Below are 24,744 nucleotides of genomic sequence, written 5' to 3' on the forward strand. Positions count from 1 at the left end.
CCTAGTTTACATGAAGTCCACAGTTCACTAGGGTTCACTCTTTGTTGTGTGGGGTTTGGCAAATGTATAGTGACACACATGGCACCTAGTTGAAAGAATGCCCTCTTGCATTAAGTCTTACTCTCAAGAGTGGAACACACAGTAAAGGCAGATCCCGTGATCCTCAAGTGATGACAAATCAAAGATATTTACAGTGAACAGTGGTGCATGTGCTCAGCACCATGAACATGAGCCTACTTACTTTTTTGCTTTTTCATTGTTCCTTTTTGCACTTTGAATATCTTTCCTACAGGCTATATTCTCTGTTACTTAAACTACCAAATCCATTATCTCCTGATGAAGGAATGTGCTTCCCAAACGTAGTAATTCACAGGTTCTGTGTCTTTACAGCCTTGAACAATCTTTTAAAAATCTGAGACATAGCAACCAGATGTTGATAGAGATTACTTCTCTTGATCCAAAGATAACTGGCACTTGGAGTTCTAAGAAAGTCAGGAGTTCAAAGAATGAGAATCTAAGTGAGGGAAAATGAACTCCTTGAACACACGTTTTTTGCATTATTATCAAGTTATTTCTTAGGATTGATTGTCAGAATGAAATGGTTGTTAAAAAATTGTACTCTAGGCTGGGTGCGGTGGCTCACGCCTGTAATCCCAGCACTTTGGGAGGCCGAGGCGGGCAGATCACCTGAGGTCAGGAGTTCGAGACCAGCCTGACCAACATGGAGAGACCCTGTTTCTACTAAAAATACAAAATTAGCCGGGTGTGGTGGCACATGCCTATAATCCCAGCTACTAGGGAGGCTAAGGCAGGAGAATCACTTGAACCTGGGAGGCGGAGATTGTGGTGAGCCGAGATCGTGCCACAGCACTCCAGCCTGGGCAAGAAGAGGGAAACTCCATCTCAAAAGAAAAAAAAAAAATTGTACTCTAAAGATAGAGCTCTGTTTCCACAAATCGTATCAGAAACGAGAGGTAACATTTCAACATTTAAGTTTTCATATGCATTTATTTTTCAAATTCTAACAAACATTTTCAAGTTTGTTAGAACTAAACAGAACCTACTGGAATAAATTCTATTGATGTCATTTCTTTTAACATAGCAACTTATCACACAATATAAGTACTCAATGTATGGGTTTTAATTGACCAGGTAAGTAAATTTAAGAAAGTTTGGAAAACTTTCTCTGCCTCTGACACAATTCTTCACGGTTCTTTTTTCTATTTGTGATGAAGCTTTGAAAAATTTATTTTTCCATAATATAAACATGTCAATCTTTCCCTTTAGCTCCTTCTTCCACTCCTCCTTCACTGTGCTGAAGAGACATTGAGTTCTTCCAGATTTTTGCTTAGCTGGGTGGTTTCTGAACTCAGTAGACTCTCCAGGTAGGTAGTTCCTGCACGGGGCTTTCCTGTCACTGGATCTATGACTTTTCCAACTTTGAAAATGATCTTGGCCTGTTCATGTTTCACATGCTTCGTTCATGGGACAGGTAAAGCTCTGAGAAGTACGATATCCCCAGCTGTGCGCTGCCGAAGGCCATCGTGAACAAAGGAGGCTTTCCACTTATTATAATACTTTAATAAATAGAGATCCAGAACAAGCCCGGTCACTCTCGCTTTAGCAGTCTTTTGTATTTTTGTCCCAATCACTTTCCCCACGATCCGTCTGGCATGGACGGATGAACGAACAACGGACATGTGGCTTTGGTCACCTCTGCCACAACTGTGCAGCCACCTGCCCCAGGGAGCCTTCCTTCTTTCCTTCCTTCCTTCCTTCCTTCTTTCTTTCTTTATTTTTTCTTCTTTCTTTCTCTCCCTCTTTCTTTCTTTCTCTCTTTCTCCTTCCTTCCTTCCTTCCTTCCTTCCTTCCTTCCTTCCTTCCTTCCTTCCTTTCTTTCTTTCTTTCTTTCTTTCTTTCTTTCTTTCTTTCTTTCTTTCTTTCTTTCTTTCTTTCTTTCTTTCTTTCTTTCTTTCTTTCTTTCTTTCTTTCTTGTCTTTCTTTCTTTCTTTCTTTCTTAGTCTTGCTCTGTTGCCCAGCACTGCAACCTCTGCCTCCTGGGTTCAAGTGATTCTTCTGCCTCAGCCTCCTCAGTAGCTGTGATTACAAGCTCCTGCCACCACACCCGGCTAATTTTTATATTTTTAGTAGAGATGGGGTTTTACCATGTTAGGCAGGCTGGTCTCAAACTCCTGGCCTCAAGTGATCCACCTGCCTCAGCCTCCCAAAATGCTAGGATTACAGGTGTGAGCCACCGTGCCCAGCCTGACACTATTCTTGAATTAACTTTTCACTTTCAGTTGTCAAAAAAACAGAAAATAAGTGTTGGTGAGGCTGCGGAGGAGTTGAAACACTTTTGCACTGCCAGTGGGAATATAAAACAGTGCAGCCACTATGGAAAACAGCATAATGGTTCCTCAAAAAATAAACATAGAATTACCATACGATCTAGCAATCTCACTTCTGGGTGTATACCCAAAAGAATTGAAGGCAGGAATCCGAGCAGATATTTATACAGTAGACCCATGTTCACAACAGTGGTATTCACAAAAGCAAAGAGGTAGAAACAATCCAAATGCTATCTGATAACTGGATACGCAAAATGTGGTATAGAGACAAGGAACTATCATTTGGCCTTAAAAAGGAAATCCTGGCACATGCATAAAGACATGCTAAGTAAAATAAACCAGTCACAGAAGGACACATGCTGTATGATTCCACTTACATTAGGAATGCAGAGTAGGCAAATTCAGAGACAGAAAGTAGGATGATGGTTGCCAAAAGTTGGGAGGAAGGGGAGTTGTTTAATGAGTGCAGAGCTTCAGTTGGAGAAGATGAAGTTCTGGAGGTGGGTGGCGGTGATGGCTGCACAACCATGTGAATGCCCTTAAAGACACTGAAGTGTATAATTAAAAATGGTTGGGTCGGGTGCAGTGGCTCATGCCTTTAATCCCAGCACTTTGGGAGGCCAAGGCAAGTGGATCACAAGGTCAGGAGTTCGAGACCAGCCTGGTCAGTACGGTGAAACCGCGTCTCTACTAAAAATACAAAAAATTAGCCAGGCATAGTGGCGGGCACCTGTAGTCCCAGCTACTTAGGAGGTTAAGGCAGGAAAATCGCTTGAACCCAGGAGGTGGAGGTTGCAGTAAGCCAAGATCGTGCCACTGCACTCTAGCCTGGGTGACAGAGCGAGACTCCGTCTCAAAAGAAAAAAAAGAGGTTAAGGCCGAGCGCAGTGGCTCACACCTGTAATCCCAGCACTTTGGGAAGCTGACTGGATCATCTGAGAGCAGGAGTTAGAGACAAGCCTGGCCAACATGGTGAAACCCTGTCTCTACTAAAAATACAAAAATTAGCCGGGCATGGTGGCAGGTGCCTGTAACCTCAGCTACTCAGGAGGCTGAGTCAGGAGAACTGCTTGGAACCTGGAGGCAGAGGTTGCAGTGAGCTGAGATCATGCCATTGCACTCCAGCCGGGGCGACAAAGCAAGACTCTGTCTCAAAAAGAAAAAAAAAAATTGTTAAGATGGTAGATCGTATGTTGTGTATATTTTATCACAATATTTTTTTTTCTTTTCCTTTTTTTTTTTTTGAGACAGAGTTTTGCTCTTGTTGCCCAGGCTGGAGTGCAATGGTGCCATCTTGGCTCACTGCAACCTCTGCCTCCCGGGTTCAAGTGATTCTCCTGCCTCAGCCTCCCCAGTAGCTGGGATTGCAGGTGCCTGCCACCACGCCTGGCTAATTTTTTGTATTTTTAGTAAAGACACGGTTTCACCATATTGGCCAGGCTGGTCTTGAACTCCTGACCTCAGGTGATCCACAGGCAGGAGCCACCGAGCCCGGATAACAATAATTTTTTTTAAAGTACTCAGTTGTTCTTTATCTCCTTTGGAGAAAGGAGAAGAGATTTAAACTGATTTCGGCTAAAAAATTTCCTGATCAGATAAGTTGCCAAAAGAATAACTGGAATTTCTTCTCTGACTATGTTTCTTAAGTATCTAGCCAGGCAGTGTGCTAAAAGCTAGGGACAGTGGCAAACCAAAAATCACAGATCCTACCTTAATGGGGCTAAGAGTTCAGCCCAATGGCTCTGAAACTTTAGCACATATGAAAATCCTCTGGTGGGCTTGTTGAGCACAAATTGCTAGCCCCTACACTCAGGATTTCTGACTCAGGGGGACTGGGCTGGGGTCCAAGACTCTTCATTTCCATCAAGCTCCCGGGTGATGCCAGTGCTGCCGGTACAGGGACCACCCTTTAAGAAGCTCTAGGGCAGGAGGAGGGACTTGTAGGTAAAGAAGCAGTTTCAATCAAGTGTGCTGTGATGGGAATCCACCCAGTACACATACTAGGTAAGGCATCCATCTGTCCTAGGAGAGGTCAAGAAAGCCTTTCCTAGAGGAGGTGTTGCAGAAATTGAGGTCTAACCTGAGACCTACAGGACATGTAGGAGTCAGACAGGTGCATGAAAGGGACAGAGTATTTCATGTGGAGAGTGTCCGATTTGCACAGGTCTAGAGGTAAGAACAGCCTGTTCTTGAAATTGCAAATCTTTCCATGTCATGGGCAGTCAGAGAGTGATGGGGAAAGTAATGAGTAAGGAAGAGAGAGGTGAGGTCTATCAAAAAGGACATTAGAAGCCTACAGTTTATCCACAGGATAAAAGGAAGCCAACCTCAGGCAGGCTTGCAGCATCCAAGAATTGAAGCTCTAAGAACTAAGGTGAGCTCATCACCTCCGGGAGAAGGCATAGTCCAGTAGAGTTGCAGACTAAGCAGGTAGGGAAGGGGGCAGTGGTACATGCCCCTCTAATTCTCGCACCATCTCACACAACCCAAGCTCCATTTCCTCAGAAAGCCTTCTGCTGCTCAGGTAAGAACAACCCAAGGCCATTGTGCCATCCAGTACAGTGGCCACGAGCCATGTGCGGCTATTAAATTAGCTAAAATTAGAAGGCAGATTGGCAGTTGCACCAGCCTCATTTCAAGTGTTCAACAGCCACCTGTGACTAAAAACAGAACACTTTTAGGCCGGGCTCAGTGGCTCATGCCTGTAATGCCAGCACTTTGGCAGGGCGAGGCGGGTGGATCACCTAAGGTCAGGAGTTCGAGACCAGCCTGGCTAACATGGTGAAACCTCGTTTCTACTAAAGTAACAAAAAATTAACCAGGCGTGGTGGTGCGTGCCTATAATCTCAGCTACTCAGGAGGCTGAGGCAGGAGAATCGCTTGAACCCAGGAGGCAGAGGTTGCAGTGAGCCAAGATCGTGCTATTGCACTCCAGCTTGGGCAACAAGAGCGAAACTCCATCTCAAAAAAAAAAAGCAGAACACTTTCATCTCAGAAAGTTCCCTAAGCCAGCACTGGTCCAGGAAATGAAGTAGAAGCAGGATTAGATCTAAGACTTGCCAGGCATTTTGGTTTTACCGCCTGAAACCAGCAAGCAACTGGTTTGGGTCTTCACTCATGAAAACACACACACGTACAAATATATACACACAGAGCTCTAAATTGATTTTTAAAAAATCTATAGGGTACAAAGCAAGACAATTTACAATTATACATTATATACAGTCTACAAATATCCTAGATATCACTTTTATAATGAGATATAAGGAATTCTGGCTGGGAGCAGTGGCTCACGCCTGTAATCCCAGCATTTTGGGAGGCTGAGGCAGGCAGATCACCTGCAGTCAGGAGTTCGAGACCAGCCTTGCCAACATAGTGAAACCCCATCTCTACTAAAAGATACAAAAATTAGCCAGGTGTGGTGGTGGGCACCTGTAGTCCCAGCTACTGGGGAGGCTGAGGCAGGAAAATTGCTTGAACCCAGGAGGCGGAGGTTGCAGTGAGCAAAGATCATGCCACTGTATTCCAGTCCGGGCAACAGAGTGAGACCCTATCTCAAAAAAAAAAAAAAAAAAAGAAAGAAAAAAAAAGAATTTTCTTAAGCGACTAAGAAGAATCCTAGAATCATACCTATTCTCCAAAGCCATCCGTAAATTCTAAAAATAACCAGTCAAGGGAATTGAGGGAGGAAAACATAGTCCAGATTAGAATTCTAAAAGGCCATTTTTACTGTTTACGTACCAAAAAAAAAAAAAAAAGCTAAGCTTTTAAAGCTTTCTCTATTGCGTATTTTACCAAAGCCAGTATGAAGGATTCAAAATATTACATAGCTAATCCTTACTCCAAGTTCTAAAAATAAAACACAAGAGATGACTGCATGCCAAGTTGGTAACAAATCCCTATGCCAAGGATAGAAGTGGAAATTGATGCAAGGAGGAAATGAGTTATGCTGTAAAATGAAACACACACCCAAGAGAAAGGCTTAACCCTTGGGCTGACCATAGCAGCAAACACTGCAACCAGTTAAAAAGTCCAAGAAGCCAGAGGTAGATGATAATTTCTACAAATTCAGAGATGTTCTTGTTTTCCCAGCTGCTCTGCAAGGACTCGACCAGCCTGGATCAACAGAACCCAACTTCCACTTCCCATGAAGGATCAGGTGAGCAGCTTCCCAGTGAGTAAGGTGGGTGGCTGAGTATCCTGATCTTGATAGTGAGGGACAGGTGGCTTTGGGAAGTGTACTTAGACAAGACAGCTTCCTTGCTCAACCGTACTCTGACCCAGGCATATTAAGGGGAGGACCAGCTCAGAAAGAAAGCAGAGCCAAGTGTATGCATTGCTCAAAACCTCTGATGGCCAGGAAGGCTTGGCCGCCATTCCCTAGATCCACGCATTCTGCCTGACCCACGACTCTTCCAACCTCAGAACCGTATCTCCTCCTGGGCCTGCCCTGCCAGATCTGATTGGCTCCCTTCTCCCTGCTCTATTAAATGCCTTCCTTGGGTTCAAATAAAGCTAGTTCCTCTAGAGCCTTTCTAGGTACGCCCATGCGCCTTTCCACTCCAAACCCACTATGAATGGAAGAGCATTCATTCATCAATTCCTCATTTAGTTAAAAATCAAGACCCACCAGCAAGAAACTCAGTGCAAGGCTCCTTGGAGGTGCTGGGGTAAAGCAAGAAACTGCTAGTACTTCATTAAGCCAGCAGGCAACTGGTTTGAGCCTTAATTCATGAAAACACACACACTTCCCTCTAAATTGATTTTTAAAATATCATAAATGCCATCGGACTATCTCAAATGGCAAGAAACAGCCAAAGATGACTCCAGAGTAGATAATTGAAATGGATTTGGGGAAAGTAAGCTCATTCAGGAGCACTGAGCCTGGGGCATCTCAAATGTACAGCAAATAGTAGATCTGATCGAAGAACTTTTATTTGTAATTCTGATTTTATAATGTATTAATGATAGCACCAGCTAGCATTTATTGAGCCAATGCTATGTGTCAACTACCATACCAAGCATTTAACACACACAAATGCATTTAAATATACAAGGATCCAATAAGGTAGGTCCTGTTGTTCCCCTTGTATAAATGAAGACACTGAGTCAAGAAACTTGTCCATGGTCTCACAAGTGTGCAGGTGAGTCCAGATTAAAACCCAGCCAGCCCAGCATCCTGTTCATAAAACCCTCATGCTGAGAACTGCTGAACTGCACGTTTTTTTTTTGAGACAGGGTCTCACTCTGTCACTCAGGCTGGAGTGCAGTGGTGCGATCTCAGCTCACTGCAACCTCTGCCTCCCAGGTTCAAGCGATTCTCCTGCCTCAGCCCCCTGAGTAGCTCGGACTACAGGTGCGTGCCACCATGCCCGGCTAATGAGAACTGCTTTTTCTTGCACTCAGGCAGAAGTGCCTCAGCCTAGCAAGCTTCCCTAGGTGCCCACCCACCCCAGCTGCCAATGGGAACCGCAGTCCAAGATTTCACATTTCAGTTAGATGTCTCAAAATTCGTTTAGCTCTTTCCAGAGCAGTCCACAAAATGCCACTTGCCTTGACAGGCCTGTGTTCTATATGAAATGGCACCGCAGAATTTAGTCACCATCCAGTCTGCCTCCATCCAGTTTGGGATCTTCCTCATTCCGTGAGACACAAGGCTCCTTTCTCCTGCCTCCAGCCAGCCCACCCTCAGAACAGGGTACCCCTGGAGCCAAATTGTTGAGGCAGGAGCTCCGGATGGGTAGAAAAGGGATAGAGGAGAAGGAGAGGTTGAGACCGGGACCTTGAGATGCACAGCAAGCCAGCCTGTGGGGAGGCTACCCCTGGGGGGCAAACCACACGCAGGGAACAGGTATACTGGGGCTTGCCTACTGCGGCAGATTGCAAGTTCATGGCAATATACCTGTAGGTGAAAACGTGTCAACATGCCCCAATGTTAAGGACAGAACAGCAAAGGGACAGTCAGATACGAGTTAAAGTCACCGTTCTTCTAGGAACATGGATGTGAATTTTGTTTGTTTTGTTCTGTAACAGAGTCTCGCTCTGTCGCCCAGGCTGGAGTGCAGTTGCACGATCTCGGCTCACTGCAACCTCTGCCTCCCAGGTTCAAGCGATTCTCCTGCCTCAGCCTCCCGATAGCTGGGATTACAAGCACGTGCCATGACACCTAGCTAGTTTTTGTATTTTTAGTAGAGACAGGGTTTCACCATGTTGGTCAGGCTGGTCTTGAACTCCTGTTCAAGTGATCTTCCCACCTCAGCCTCCCAAAGGGCGGAATTATAGGCGTGAGCCATTGCACCCTGCCTGGACTTGAATTTTTGTCAGAAAGAGATTTGCAATTAATGCTGATTGCAACTGATGGCAGAATTAAGATGGTAAGTCTTATATCACAGCCACCTCCTAAAATCAAAATGGAGCTGTTTCTGTAGGAGTCAGACTACCTCCTTTAGAGGATGTGGGAGTAGTCCATCATGCATTCAGACAGTTTTATTAAGCGTGATATAGTCTACCTCTCTCAGCACTGGGCGTGGTGCATCTCCTATTGTTAGGCAATTCTCTTACTTCCCGATCCTTCAATTCACTTTCTTTATAATTACGAAATGGTCTGAGATTACCAGGTTCCCCTCGCTCAAGCTTCCAAAAATCAGGCTGACGAGTTACATTTGGACATCTGCTCTTCAAAAGCCAAAGGCAGAGTTTTCTCTCTGTTAAATAATGAGCTGTCCAAGCATATTTTGATTCACTGAGGCCACATACAGCAGCAGGAGGCTCTGGGTGGTGCCTCAGGTCTAAATTTTACTGTAATCTTACAGGTTGGAAATCAATGAGCTGATCAGAACATATCCAGTTTCCAAAGATATGAGTGGCACCATCAATATAAATTAGTTCTCCAGTAATGTCAAAGGGCACACTTAGCAGTGCCGTCGGAACAACCAGAAAAACCACATTCAAAAGGGAACACAGCCTAAGGCACACAACTCATGATAAATACCTGGGAAAAAACCAGTTAGCTCTGCCTTTAGCTGTTCCCACCCCAATTGTCATGATTAAAACTACAATCAATGTACTGATTATTTGGCAGACATCTCTGTAATGTTTATACTCCTAAAAAACATGTTATGTTGGTTAACTGAACCTATACAATACTTAGAAATCTCCCTAAAGTTATCCTAAAAACAAAACAAAAACAAAAACTTCGCAAGCTTTCTGAGTTCAAACCTGTAATTTTGTTACATATCAGTGCTTTATAAAAGAGCTAAGATAATTATAAGGAACAAGCCTCCTAAAATGTAAAATTCCATTGTTCCTCTACTACCCGCCCATCAGTGGCAAATAAACACCTTACCATGACAGTCACAGTGAGTATTGCTAGCGGGAGAAGTGGAGGAGAAAGCAGTCAATTATACCTGATGGTCAGGGATGGAGAGAGACAAGAGGGATGCTGAGTTGGCCTTGAAGGTCAAGTCCCAAGCCGGGCCACTATCTGATTGGGAGAAAGAAAGTGAGAGGAGAAAGGCATTTCTGGAAAGAAATCCCTGGGGGCAAATATTCTGCAGTACTGAAGGTACACAGGATTAGTTCAGAGTTACTAAAGTGTGGGTAGACAGGGGAGGAAGAAGAAGAGAGTTGGAAGAGGAGACTGGAAAGCAGACTGAGGCAAGGCTGGGAAGACCTTGAGTGCTAGAGGCATTTGGAATTTGTGTGCTAAGCAGGGAGAGGCCATTCGAGTTCTCCCATGCATTGAGTAAACAATGCGTCCTGACCGTGTGGCAGGTATTCATTCAGTCAGCTGCTGGTGAGCAACGTGGCTCCTGTCCCTAAGAAGCTTAAAGTCTAGGGTAAGGCAGACTCTAGGAATTCAGCACACAGAAGCCTGTCTGCTGTGATGGAGAAGTAACAGGGACAATGAGGACATAGAGCAGGGAAGGGGGCCTAGGAAGCTATTCTGGAACAAGTGAGTTGGTTCCTGAAGTTGAAGCATCTGCAGAGGTGAGGAGGTGGGGAGCAGAAGTGCAGGAACCATCTGTGCAAAGAGCCTGGGGCCTCAACAACAGGAACCGTTTTAATCAGATTTGCATTTTAGAAATGATAACCCTAGGCCTGGAGCAGTGGCTCATGCCTATAAATCCAACACTATGGGAGGCAGAGGCTCTACTAACAAATCTCTACTAAAAATACAAAAGTTAGCTGGGTGTGGTGGTGCATGCCTGTAATTCCAGCTACTCAGGAGGCTGAAGCAGGAAAATCTCTTGAACACAGGAGGCAGAGGACGCAGTGAGCCAAGATAACACCATTGCACTCCAGCCTGGGTGACAGAGTGAGACTGTCTGGAAAAAAAAAAAAAAAAAAAAAAAAAAGAAAGAAATGATAATCCTGACCAAGGACTCCAGGAAGAGATGGTATTAATCTGTGGCCAAGACAAGCGTGCAGAAAGTCCTTACTGTCCTCTGGCAACAGGGGCTAAAGGCGGAGGCTAATAAGGTGGTGTAGACAGAAAGGATGGGATTTATGGCAGAACTTTCAGAGGCAGAGGTAGCATTTTACAACTCACTTCATCCAGGCAGGGGGTCTGGGAGGAAAAACATTGAAAAAGGTGCCCAGTTTCTAGCCTTAGCAACTGCTGCAGGCAACTGAACTCTGCAAAGGTTCTTATTTGGCCCCGACATTCTATACGCACTTATTAGCATTTTATTCAAGAAGAGGGTGGTTCCCCCAAATGTTTCCATATTGCCAAAGGAAGCTAAATTTCAAACTTCAAGTGTCTACTCAAACCTAAGACTGAACCCCTCAATTTCCCTCATAACTCCATTATCTCCCAGGCTTCCTCACGTCAGTAAAAGGCAACCCCATCTCCCAGGTGCTCATGCCAAACACCTAGAGTCATGCTGGAGTCTCATCTTCCCTCCTACCCTGCTCCCTATCCATCTGTAAGCCCTAGGCTCTGCCTTCCAAATGTTTCCAGAACCTAAAACCTCACCCCACCTCCCTGCAAGCTGCTTGGCTGAAGCTCTGTTCTCCCTCACCCGGATTAGAGGTAGCCCCAGACAGCATGCCCTTCAGTCTAACTCCAACATGGAGGGCAGGCTGATTCTTTCCAAAGGTAATCAGATGGAGTTACTCCTCGGCTCAAAACTCTGCAGTGGGTTCTCACTTCTCTCAGAGTAAAACCCAAAATCTACCTGCTCTCTTTCCCTCTCATCTACAGCCACCCTGCTGTCTCCCTGGTCCTGGAGCTTGGGGCCACACAGTATCTGTTCCTGTACCTGGAATGCTCTTCCCCAGTAGCCACAAGGCTTAGCCCCTCACCTTACTGTCCTAGCGCTAATGTCACCTTTTTAGGAGCCCAATCAATTGCCACCATATTTAAACCCCAGCCTTGCCAGTCCCCCTTCTTTACATTGTTGTCCATAGCACTTCTCATCTGCTATCAGACTTTAAAATTTATTAGGCTGGGCACAGTGGCTCATGCCTATAATCCCAGCACTTTGGGAGGCCAAGGCAGGTGGAACACCTGAGGTCAGGACTTTGAGACCAGCCTGGCCAACATGGCGAAGCCCCGTCGCTACAAAAATACAAAAATACAAAAATTAGCTGGGCATGATGGTGTGTGCCTGTAATCCCAGCTACATGGCAGGCTGGGGCAGGAGAACTGCTTGCACCTGGAGGCGGAGGTTGCAGTGAGCCGAGATTGTGCCATTGCACTCCAGCCTGGGCAACAGAGTGAGACTCCATCTCAAAAATAAATAAAATAAAATTTATTTATTAATAATCTCTTCTAACCAGAATGTACACTCCCAGAGTGGAGGGATTTTGCGTATTTTGTTTAGCTACATCCCCAGCAACTAGAATACAGTACAATGTACGGTAACTATCTTACAGGTGTTTGTTGACTGAATGAAAAGTCACCTTATTAATGAGGCTCCCTGAGTCACCTGAACAAAATAGTAAGCCCTCACCTCTTTTGCCTTTCATGCTTATTTATTTTTCCTTGCACATATCATCAACATGTGATAAATGTTAATACCACATATTAGTGTGTTTATTCTCTTCTCCACACAAGAATGCCAACCAACTCCAAAGGGGCAGGGATCTTGTCTCTTTTCTCTTTGTTGTATGATGAACACCCAGGACAGAGCCTGGCACAGAGGAGATGAGAAAGAGAAGGAAGGAGAGACAGAGAGGTCAGGTGTGGTGGCTCGTGCCTGTAATCCCAACACTTTGGGAGGCCAAGAGGGGTGGACTGCTTGAGCCTGGAGAGTTCGAGACCAGCTTGGGCAACATGATGAAACCCCGTCTCCACAAAAAGTACAAAAATTAGTTGGGTGTGGTGGCATGTGCCTATAGTCCCAGCTACTTGGAAAGCTGAGTTGGGAGGATTGCTTGAGCCCAGGGGTCAATGCTGCAGTGAGCAATGATCATGCCATTGCACTCCAGCCTGGGTGACAGAGGGAGATCCTGTCTCAAAAAAAGAAAAGAGAAAGAGAAGGAAGGAGGGGGAGAGAGACGAAAAAAAGAAAAATAAAGGAGGAGGGAAGGAGGAAGGAGAGAAGGGGAATAGAGGGAAGAGGAGAAGGAAGGAGAGAAGAAGAAGGAAGAGAGGGAGGAAGGGAGAAGGGAGGAAAGAGAAAGAAGGAGACAGGGAGGGGGAAAGAAATAGAAAGGAGGAAGGAATTCTAACTCCATATTATCAAGGTCACAGATGAGTAGAATAACATAAAAAATTGGTTGTTCTACCTAGAGAAAGAGATTCTGTCAGGATTCTGTCAGGGAGTGGTGAAACAACTGGCCATTTTTTTTTTTTTTTTTTTGAAATGGAGTTTCGCTCTTGTTGCCCAGGCTGGAGTGCAATGGTGCATTCTTGGCTCACTGCAACCTCCACCTCCTGGGTTCAAGCAATTCTCCTGCCTCGGCCTCCCAAGTAGCTGGGATTACAGACATGCGCCACCACGCCCGGCTAATTTTGTATTTTTAGTAGAGACGGGGTTTCTCCATGTTGGTCAGGCTGGTCTGAAACTCCCGACCTCAGGTGATCCGCCTGCCTTGGCCTCCCAAAGTGCTGGGATTACAGGCGTGAGCCGCTGCGCCCAGCCTAGGCATTTCTTTAAAATCTATCCATTCATGTGCTCCATTAGTCAAAATAAAAGGCAATATCTAGTAATGATGCCAGGATAAGGAGTAGGCTACATTGGATTCTAATCAAAGGAGGCATGAGTCACTGAAAAACCATCATCATTTGTTGGCTGCTTTCTTCTATAGTTTCTGAACAATAAATAAGAAGGATTGGCCAATCGTGTTACTTGGCATAACAAACCAGGTAAGCATACTTGATTCAATTCCATTTAGAACCGATACTACACATTAAGGAAACAAAACTAACACTGGTGTTCAGCTGAGTTCTGTCCAACGACCCTTTGCCTCCACTGTGTCTTGTTGGGCATGCTGCTATAATTTTAAAGGTAATGACTGTAATAGTACCACCTCGCATTCATGTGAGTTCACGTGAGTTAGGCTTCCACCACTCTTGAAAGTCATTTTAATTATCTCGTTTAATGACCTTCAGCTTGCAGGAAGGAAACAGAGACATGAAGAGGTTAAGACAAGTGACGGAGGTCTCAAGGCCAGGCAGGGAAAGAGTGACTAGTTTTGGAGCCTGGGAGTCCACCTACACAATCAACCACAGTCACCCAGATCTGCCCGCTGAGGTGAGAGAAAGGAGGGAAAATAAAACAGCAAGTCCTTTTCTTTCCTCCTCATATCTGTTCTGAGGACTCATTTCCTGTCTAACTCAGAGTCACCTTAGATCCTTAAAAGTGACTGGAACCAAGTCACCAAAAAAGAAAAAAAAAAAAGCAATTATTTTTCACAATATGAAGCCTTCTTTGGGAGAAGTTGGCTAGAAAATAATAGGAGAAAAGGCTGGAACAACTGTCTAGGACATTTTCTAATATGTTATTTTCACCCCCCTTCCCTCAAAGGTCAACAAGATACTCCATTGTGGAAGCTTCTTCAAAAGCAGTTCATCTGGATGTCTTCAATACTCCAGATGGCTTCTCTAAGTCCTACTCCAGGCTGATCGTTATGCAATCTGTTATCTTCCTTTCCAACTGTTTTCTCAGGCTTTTTTTTTTTTTAAATAGGGTCTCACTGTCGCCCAGACTGGAGTTCGGTGGTGTGATCACAGCTCACTGCAGCCTTGACTTCCTGGGCTCAAGTGATTCCTCCCACCTCAGCCTCCCATGTAGCTGGGACTATAGGCATGTGCCACCACACCCAGCTGATTTTTACATTTTCTTGTAGAGATGGGATTTCGCTATGTTTCCCAGGCTAGTCTTGAACTTTTGGGTTCAAGCAATCTGCCCGTCTCAGCATCTGAAAGTGCTGGAATTACAGGTGTGAGCCACAGTGCCTAGCCAGGCTAATTTCTTATCTATTGAAATCTGGAATCCAATGCAGGAATCCAATGCAGAAACTATGTGAGATTTCAATCTGTTATATATCTACCATCTTCCTGAGACAGGCCATTGAAATTCAAATTCCACTGTCATTTGTTTCAGGGGAGAAAAGAAACATGAATATATATGTTTGTAAACACAAAGATGATTTCTAAAATGATAACCAATAAACTGGTGATGGCCAGTGCCTTTGGGTAGGAGAGTTGGGTAACTGGGGTAAAAGGAGGCAGGAAGACTGACACTTTATTTTTTATTTATTTATTTATTTTGAGGCAGGGTTTCACTCTGTCGCCCAAGCTGGAGTGCACTGGTGGGATCTTGGCTCACTGTAACCTCCGCCTCCCAGGCTGAAGCGATCCTCCCACCTCGGCTTCTCAAGTAGCTGGGATTACAGGCGTGTGCCACCATGCCTGGCTAATTTTTTGTAGTTTTTGTAGAGACAGGGTTTTGCCGTGTTGGCCAAGCTGGTTTCAAACTCCTAGGCTCAAGCGATCCTCCTACCTTGGCCTCCCAAAGTTCTGGGATTACAGGCGTGAGCCACCTCATCTGGCCAAGGCTGACACTTAATACCCTTTTGTACCTTTCGAAGGTTGTACCATTTGCATGTATTACTTATTCCAAAAATTAAATGAAAAAACAAATAATAGGTGGAACAAAACTGAAGCTTGGAAACTGTGGGAGCCCTTTATCAGGAAATAACAAACATGATGGTATCACATCTTGACTTTCCAGTGATGGTCAACAACAGAAGCATTTACCAGATAGTGAGCTCCCCACATGCAAGCGGCAAATTTAATTGTACCTTAAATCTTTGCCCTTGTATTAGTTATCTGTTGCTGCCTAACAAAATACCCCCAAATTTGGCAGTTTGAACCACAAGTATTTATAATCTCAGTTTCTTTTTTTCTTTTCTTTTCTTTTCTTTTTTTTTTTGAGACGGTGTCTCGCTCTGTCGCCCAGGCTGGAGTGCAGTGGCGCGATCTCGGCTCACTGCAAGCTCCGCCTCCCAGGTTCACGCCATTCTCCTGCCTCAGCCTCCGGAGCAGCTGGGACTACAGACGCCCGCCGCTACGCCCGGCTAATTTTTTGTATTTTTTTTAATAGAGACGGGGTTTCACCGTGTTAGCCAGGATGGTCTCGATCTCCTGACCTCGTGATCCGCCCGCCTCGGCCTCCCAAAGTTCTGGGATTACAGGCGTGAGCCACCGCGCCCGGCCTATAATCTCAGTTTCAATGGATCAAGAATTTGGGTATGGCTCAGGGTCTCCTCTCAAGGCTGCAGTCAAGGTGTGAGCCAGAGCTGCAGTCATCTAAAGGTCGGCCTGGGGAGGATCCACCTCCAAGCTCACTCACAGGGCTGTTGGCAGGATTCCATCCTCGTGGGCTGTTGGCCAGAGGCCAGCTCCAGTTCTTTGCCATGAATGTCTCTCCATGGGGCAGCTGGCTTCTCTTACAGTAAGTGAGAACGTGAGAGAGCATCAGCAAGAGGGAAGTGGGGTGTTTCTGTGCCCCAGCCTCAGAAGTGACATCCCATCACTGTGGCCATATTTTATTCACTAGAAGGGCATCACCAGGTCTAACCCCTGCTCAAGGGAGAGGATTTCTCAGAAACAGAAGAAATCACAAATTACACTTCACAAGAATCCTGAGACATTTTAGAAAGTTTCCAAATTTGGTCAAAAGTAGCTTAAGAAGGCTTTTATGGACCAAGCATAAGAAGTCTAGCAGGGCTGGGTGTAATGGCTCACACCTGTAATTCCAGAACTTTGGGAGGCCGAGGTGGGCAGATTGTTTGAGCCCAGGAGTTCGAGACCAGCCCAGGCAACATAGCAAAACCCCATTTCTACAAAAAATGCAAAAATTAGCTGGGCATGTGCTTGTGGTCCCAGCTACTCGGGAGGCTGAAGTGAGAGGATCGCTTGAGCCTGAGAGGTTGAGGCTACAGTGAGCCGTTACTGCACCACTATACTCCAGCCTGGGCAACAGAGTGATACTCTCTCTCAGAAAAAAAAAAAAAAAAAAAAAAAAAAGAAGAAAAAGAAGAAGAAGTCTAGCAGCAGAGAGAAATTACTTCACTCAAACCAGCATTGAGAGAGGCAGAGAATTAGGAGCACTTACAGACAGAGCTGAAAGGCTCCCAGAAGGGGCAAAAATAAAATGTAAAATTAACCTTTGAAATCCAAAGTCGGTATCAGGTATAGCCTAATGTTCACTTTTTAATTTTAGCGACACCGAACATGGTATTTCTACCTTATTTTTGGTATAATTATCCATTCTTAACTTGTGTAATGAAAGAAAAAATAGGGGCGGGCGTGGTGGCTCACGCCTGTAATCCCAGCACTTTGGGAGGCCGAGGCGGGTGGATCACGAGGTCAGCAGTTCAAGACCAGCCCGACCAACATGGTGAAGCCCTGTTTCTACTAAAAATACAAAAAAATTAGCTGGGCGTGGTGGCGGGCGCCTATAATCCCAGTGACTTGGGAGGCTGAGGCAGGAGAATTGCTTGAAAACTGGAAGACAGAGGTTGCAGTGAATCGAGATTGCCCACTGCACTCTAGCCTGGGAAATAAGAGCAAAACTCCGTCTCGAAAAAAAAAGAGAAAGAAAGAAAAAATAACAAAAATAACATAGGTAAATTAACAGTTATAATATTAAACAGTCGCTTTTGGCTAAACCTGTTATAAATCACCACGGCATATAAATGTTAGAGCTTAGACGCTGAATAAACCAACTGGCCTTGAAGCCCATGTTTCTAATTCTCATAACAGATTTATTATGAATCTCAAATTTCACAAATTTGTCTATGTAAAATTGTTTTGGAAGATGTCAATAAATGTAGAGAAATGTTTAAAACCTGAAGTTGGAAAAAGGTAAAGCAAACATTAGTTTTTAATCTTTTGCTCACTTGAGTAAATCCTTGAAAGGATTAAAAAATATCCAACTTGTGAAATTTGTTTAAAGTCCTTTTAAAATAAAAATGCATAAATGTATAATTACTCTAAACCTAACTGAAGACTTTATAGAATTCACCCAATTTGAAAACAGAAGTCTTCTGGCCTGTCTCCCAAGTCATTATGAACAGCTGTGGGAAACATCCTGTTGTATGTTTACATATATTAACAGCTTCGGGAATTTCACAATTAAAACTATGGTGGGCTGGCTTCCAATTCAGGCAGGCGGGTGAGGGGGTGTGGAGAGCAGGCAAACCAGAAATAAAAACAAGCTTCTTGAAAGATGGGGGAAAGGAAGTCATAATTACTTAGCAATCAGGAGTTCATATAGTTTGCCAGGTCTACTAAATGGTAGAGGGATTTCATTTAAACTCTAAGAAATACACTTGTTCAATTCTTAGATTTTGCAGCCTTCAAAATCTCTCAATTGGCTTCAACCAAGAGGTTGCCTGATGGAGGTAATATTGTACACGACAGGTAAAAAACTTTTATTTTTTCTGTGGACAGTTTCACCCCAATAGAAGGAAGCTGTGGTTTCACCTTTCTCTTTTGTTTTTCCAGCATGCCCACCCCTCCTCCTGATGTAACTGATTAGGAAATGATTTCTAACTGGTCAAGAGTCCGGACTCGATAGCCACGTCTCTGATTCCATCAGAGTTTCTACAGAAGACAATTTCCTTGTCTCAGCAAGGTATGTATGATATATGTGGCCTGGCCAGGCTGGCTGCTCAAACAGAGCTGTGTTTGGGTCAGCCTACTGTTTAAAATGTTAAAATCAGACATGAAGACCATTCACATAACCACTGCTGGTCAGATATGAGTCATTTCCAAGAACACCAAAAAAGGAAGCCTTAAATGCTGATTGGTCTCCTTCAAAATCACTTGGGAAACTCCAGAAAGGGAAGGGATAAAACACAGGAACTTCTACTTATTCAGAGTCTCCCGAGGTGATTTTTAATACTCAGAAGTTGGGACTGAGTTCCTGATATAGGTTGAAGTGTAATGCGAATTCCATTCTTGCCAGTAGGTGGGTTATTTTGATCATTATCTTTATTCTTGAGACTGTTTCACTCCATCTGGAGACAGCTTTATTGAGTATTGGCAACACTGCAGAGTTGTTAAAATCATAAAACAGAACCACCTGTTTTTGAGCTATATGGGTTATTAGAAAAAATCTCCAAAATTCTTTATTTTTACAAGAGGAATCCAGAGCTCAGAAAGATTAGGGGAGGTGAGAGTGCTGAACTTGTATTTAGTCTCCCTGGGCCTCAGTGTCCCCATCTGTAAAGTGAAAATTAATATATTCATTAATTGATCAGTTATTGAATGCCTACTAGGTTGTGGACTCCAGGGATGAAGAAGATACGGTGATCTCTCAGTATAACTTAAATCCTAACACAGTTACAGTTCAGTATGGGAAACATAGGCAGGTGCAGTGGCTCGCACCAGTAATTCCAGCACTTTGGGAGGCCAAGATGGGAGGATAGCTTGATGTTGATGTCAGGAGTTTGAGACCAGCCTGAACAACATAAGGAGACCCCTGTCTCTACAAAAAAAATTTTTTTAATTAGCCAGGCATGGTGGCACACACCTGTAGTCCTAACCACTCAGGAGGCTGAGGCTGGAGGATGGCCTGAGCCCAGAAGTTTAAAGCTGCAGTGAGCTGTGTATGATCAGGCCACTGCACTCCAACCTGGGCAACGGAGTGAGAACCCATCTCTAAAAAACAGTAATAATAATATTTAAAATACAGTAAATGCCAGGAGAAGACAATATGCTCAGGTTGCAGTGGGAGCTTGGCAAAACCATACCTAACCCAGCCTGGGAAGCACATGGGAGGCCTCCGCCATAGGCCAGAAAGCTGCTGCAGTGAAATCCATTTAATTGGAGAATGCAGCAGAAAGGGCAGAAGATGCAAAGATGCCCTGCTCTCTATAGAATCTGCGAAAATAAGATGAAGCAATGGTTTGCCAGCAGCAAATAACTACACAGATATGAGCTATGAAATTAAGTAAAATTAATCAAGGCCACCCAGAGCTACTGCATTGCAGATGCCAATCCAGCATCCTTAAGTTACACCATTCATTTATTTCAATCATTTTCCCCATAGGTTTATATCTAGACATTTCCATAAACCCAAGTAAATTTTTTATTATGCGTGTAGGCATCCTATAAAGAGTAGACTCTTATATTGTCTACTTTCCAAGCCATTCTCTGTCTTGACTATGCACGAGAGAATCAGCCAGGTTTATCCCAGACTGGCTAATAAGATTTTCTGGCAAGGAGAACTCAGTCATCAATGTTTTTGATGCTTCCCAGGTGAACTTGAGAATCTCATTTATCAAGAAGTCCAGAATGAATGGTGTGCACACACACAGACAAAAAATTCTTCAGTCACCTCTGATTTATGCATTTTTAGAAAGGCTCCAGATAATGTGAAATCTATTTGTTTGAGCCTTGACTATAATATGATTCTTTTAGGAAAACAGATTTACTGTCTAAATGATACCTGGCTCAGATTGATTCTAGTTTGTCTCTTTTTTTTTTTGAGACAGAGTCTCACTCTTGTTGCCTAGGCTAAAGTGCAATGGTGCAATCCTGGCTCACTGCAAACTCGCCTCCTGGGTTCAAGCAATTCTCGTGGCTCAACCTCCCGAGTAGCTGGGATTACAGGCACCTACCACCATGCCCAGCTAATTTTTTTATTTTTAGTAGAGACAGGGTTTCACCATGTTGGCCGCTGGTCTCAAACTCCTGAGCTCAAGTGATCTGCCTGCCTCAGCCTCCCAAAGTGCTGGCGTTACAGGCGTGAGCCACCGTGCCCGGCCTAGTTTGTCTTTTCTAAAGATGCACTGGCTGAAGGGAGGCAGGGATGTTCCTAGAAGTATGATGGGTGACAGAGAACACACTGTCCAGGTTAAGAATGCTCTACAGAGAGACTATAAAGTAGAAACTGTAAAGATTACAGGGGAAAGAGGGCATCTGATGGAACGCAGGCATGGATAAGATAATATTTACGTATCTTTATGTTTAACAAAAGTTCTAACATGCTTACTGTGGTCCTTTGAAACTGATGACAGGCACACAACAGGGTGGACACATATGGATTAACAAACAAGTCTTTTTTATGTATTTATTTCCTTTAATAATATAGAAAGACTGCGGGGAATAAGAACTTTAAAAATATCAAATATGCCTGGTAGATGCTGCCTTAAGTGAAGCAAGACTCCTGATATTCACAAGAAGAGACAATATAAAAGGAAATTGAAGGTCAGGCATGGTGGCTCATACCTGCAATCCCAGCAATTTGGGAGGCCAAGGCAGGTGGATCACTTGAGGTCAGGAGTTCAAGACCAGCCTGGCCAACATGGTGAAACCCCATCTCTACTAAAAATACAAAAATTAGCCAGGCATGGTGGCACATGCCTGTAATTCCAGCGACTCAGGTGGCTGAGGCAGGAAAATTGCTTGAACTGGGAGGCAGAGGTTGCAGTGAGCTGAGATCGCGCCACTAAACTCCAGCCTGGGTGGCAAAGCGAGACCCCGTCTTAAAAAAAATAATAAAAATAATAAAAGAAATTAAGCATTGAAGAAAACACAGAAGCCATCTCCTCTACCATACATCGAAGGGCACATGGTGACAGAGCTGTTGTCATTTCAACAGTATTTCTGGGCTTCCCCTGTTCTCTACATCCTTGCTACTCGAGAAAGAAAGAGTGAGCAGAGAGCATAACTCAGGAGGGACTCCTACTTTAACTTTAACTGGGGTGGGCAGAGACTACGCTGAAGAAATGACATTTGGGCCAAAAGGCAAAAGATAAGGAGCCTTTCAGAGGAAGAGCTTTTCAAGTGAGAAAGCAGCAAATCTGAAGTTCCCGGGACAGGAAGGGACTCGTCATGCTTCAGAAACTGAAGCAGAAAAAGAATGGAATTTGCAGGGGGAAGCCAGGGTGAGGGCGGGCTGCGCATAGTGAGCTGTGGAGAGAAGGTAGCTGTTGTTAAAACCACAGCATGAGCTACTGCAAGGGTTGGCAGTATCTGAGTGGGTGCTCTGATTTGGAAGGGGCAGGGTAGAAGTGTAGCCCTCATGTAAGAAGGCTACTGGAATGGTCCAGGAGAGGGAGGATGACAGCTTGAACCTCGCGGATGGCAGCGGAGATAGAGGTTATCAGGCGGAGTCAAGGTCTTTCAGAGGTAGAAGCAACAGGCCTTGGAGACGGATTGGAAATGAAGGCAGGGTGCAGTCTGGAAGAGAAAGGGGTCAGAGATCAAGTCTAGGCTTAAGCCAGAAGGCTTAAGCACCAGCTAGAGGGGTATCATCTTCTCAACTGATGTCAGAGTTCAGTGCTCAAGGTGCTGTGTTCAGGGGCATGCGGGAGACTATTCTGAAACGTGCCTATGACTAAGTCCTGCGGAACCGTAGCATTTTAAGAGGACTCCCACCCGTGGTTTAGGGTAGAATTCCTCAGCCTCAACCCTAGTGACATTTTGGGTAAGATACTTCTTTGTTGTGGAGGCTGACCTGCATATTGTAGGATATTTAGAAGTATCCCTGGCCTTGACCACTGGACGCTTGTAGCATCCTGAATTGTGACAACTTAAAATGTTCCCCAGGGAGCAAGAGTCACATCTGGTTGACTAAGTTAGGTATACTTTTACAAAGTCTTTAATAAACTGGTGCCGGTCTTCTGTCTCAGAAAGTTCACGGGCAGGCCAGGGTAAGAGCTTCACAAATCATTTCAACTTTCTCATGTTCCGGCTTTGTTGACAAACACTTAAAATTGACTTTAAAAAACCAGACCTAGTATTAAGGTGGATGCTGCCTCATCGAATTAGAAAACAATTGGAGTTATACTAACCCCCAAATACACAAGATCTTGAAAAATCTTTATCCTTTGTCTTTTGACAACAACATAAACCCAAAATAGAACAGTGAGTGGATATAGGTGTTAGCTGGTTTTCCCCTGTATGTAAATATTTCATAGCTCAGAGTTATGGGATGGTGTTTATTTCCAAGTAACATTTGTAAAAACATCTCTAACCCAAACCGAAATGCCACAAGAGTCCTTTTTTTCCCCAAGTAGATGCTTAAAAAAAATTCCCAGTATTTTTGTTGCATTTCCAAAGTATGGCAGTAAGTATCAAAAGTTAGTGCAAAAATCTTTAAATACCTATTTTTGTTGTTGTTGTTGTTTTGTCTTGTTTTGTTTTGTTTTTTGAGATGGAGTCTCACTCTGTCTCCCAGGCTGGAGTGCAGTGGTGCGATCTCAGCTCTCTGCAAGCTCCACCTCCAGGGTTCAAGTGACTCTCCTGCCTCAGCCTCCTGAGTAGCTGGGATTACAGGCGCGTGCCACCATGCCCAGCTAATTTTTGTATTTTTAGTAGAGATGGGGTTTCACCATGTTGGCCAGTCTGTTCTCAAACTCCTGACCTCAAGTGATCCACCTGCCTCAGCCTCCCAAAGTGTTGGGATTACAGGCGTGAGCCACCATACCTGGCCATAAGTATCTATTTGTGTTTGTGACTATTATATTAAGTTATGAAGTCCAAGAAAGAACTTGGTTATTCTCCTCTGGCAGCTTAGTGAAGGAGTAAAAGCCATAAAATTCACTTAATTAGGCCACGGTGGATTCTTTTTATTGTAGAGTCACTATAAAAACAGCTAACAATTATTGGTTCGATGTTGTTCAATGGCCTTCTCTCTCATAAAACATGCCTCTAATAATGGCAGCTAATGCTGGTGCCTATCAGTGTGGAAAGGTATGTTTCTGACTTTACTATTTAATGTGTAATTATAGAACAGGTGTTACAATTTAAGAACTGCGCTGGCGGCTGAGCTACAACATGAGTCTTGCCAAGGTGCTGTTCTCACTGAGGTGGCCACTAGTGTAAACACAGACAAGTCGACCAGCAATGACAATATAGCTCAGGGATGCCACACCCCTGGGCCCACATCTGTCCTGCTTCTCACCTGCTCAAGGTGACAGGACTAAGGAATCCTAACACACCTTTGCTGCTGTGGCTGGACATCACCTCAGAATCCTGCTCATCAAAAACCTCTCAGCCAGGGATTCTCAATCTGGAGCAGGCATCAGAATCACCTAGAAGTTTTGTTAGGACACTGATTACTGGGTCTTAACCCCAGAGCTTCTGAGTCAGTGAGTCTAGAGTGCAACCCCCAGCTGTGCTGATGTTGCTGGTCCAGGGACCATACTTTGAAATCCAGTGTCTAGGCAACCACCACTGATCAAGCCACATCTGAGATAAAAGCTAGCTACCATCTCCAAGATGGTACCACCTATGCTAGGATGAGAATGTACAGGGAACCACTAGAACAAAGGAAGAGTCCCTCACTTTGGTCTGGGAAAGACAAGGAATCAGGAAATCTTCCAGGAGGAGGTAGCACCTCCTGGAATATCTGCAACTATACGATGCTCAGAGCTAGTCTAAAAATGGTGCCTGTAACAGAGAAACAAGCAAAGAAATTAAACAAAAATCCCAGGATCACCTTTTAAGTGGAGACCAATTGGTCCAGGGCAGAGGAGGGGAGAATCCAATAAATTTAACATAAACAGGACATTAGAGCTGAGAATGTTGCTGGGTATCTTCTAATCTAAGCCCCTTTATTTCTTTCTTTTTTTTTTTTTGAAACGGAGTCTTGCTCTGTTGCCCAGGCTGGAATGCAGTGGTGCGATCTCGGCTCATTGCAACCTCTACCTCCCGGGTTCAAGGGATTCTCCTGCCTCAGCCTCCTGAGTAGCTGGAATTATAAGCACGCACCACCACGCCTGGCTAATTTTTGTATTTTTATTGGAGACAGGGTTTCACCATGTTGGCCAGGCTGGTCTCGAACTCCTGACCTCAAGTGATCCACTCATCTCGGCCTCCCAAAGTGCTGGGATTACAGGCGTGAGCCACTGTGCCCAGGCAAGCCCCTTTATTTCAATAACACAGTGTGTTCTTCCAATGGTTCATGAAAACTAGAAACACACA

General features: G+C 44.4%; 1 protein-coding gene and 1 pseudogene across 5 annotated transcripts in view; both read right to left on the reverse strand.

The window, feature by feature from the left end:
* Positions 1 to 24,744, reverse strand: part of ATP8B1 (ATPase phospholipid transporting 8B1) — a 155,465-nt gene that overhangs the window by 113,868 nt on the left and 16,853 nt on the right. The window lies entirely within an intron of this gene.
* LOC129018995 (small ribosomal subunit protein uS17m-like) lies at positions 1,289 to 1,823 on the reverse strand (annotated as a pseudogene).

Source organism: Pongo pygmaeus, chromosome 17 (assembly GCF_028885625.2).
Source record: "Pongo pygmaeus isolate AG05252 chromosome 17, NHGRI_mPonPyg2-v2.0_pri, whole genome shotgun sequence".
Classification (NCBI taxonomy): domain Eukaryota; kingdom Metazoa; phylum Chordata; class Mammalia; order Primates; family Hominidae; genus Pongo; species Pongo pygmaeus.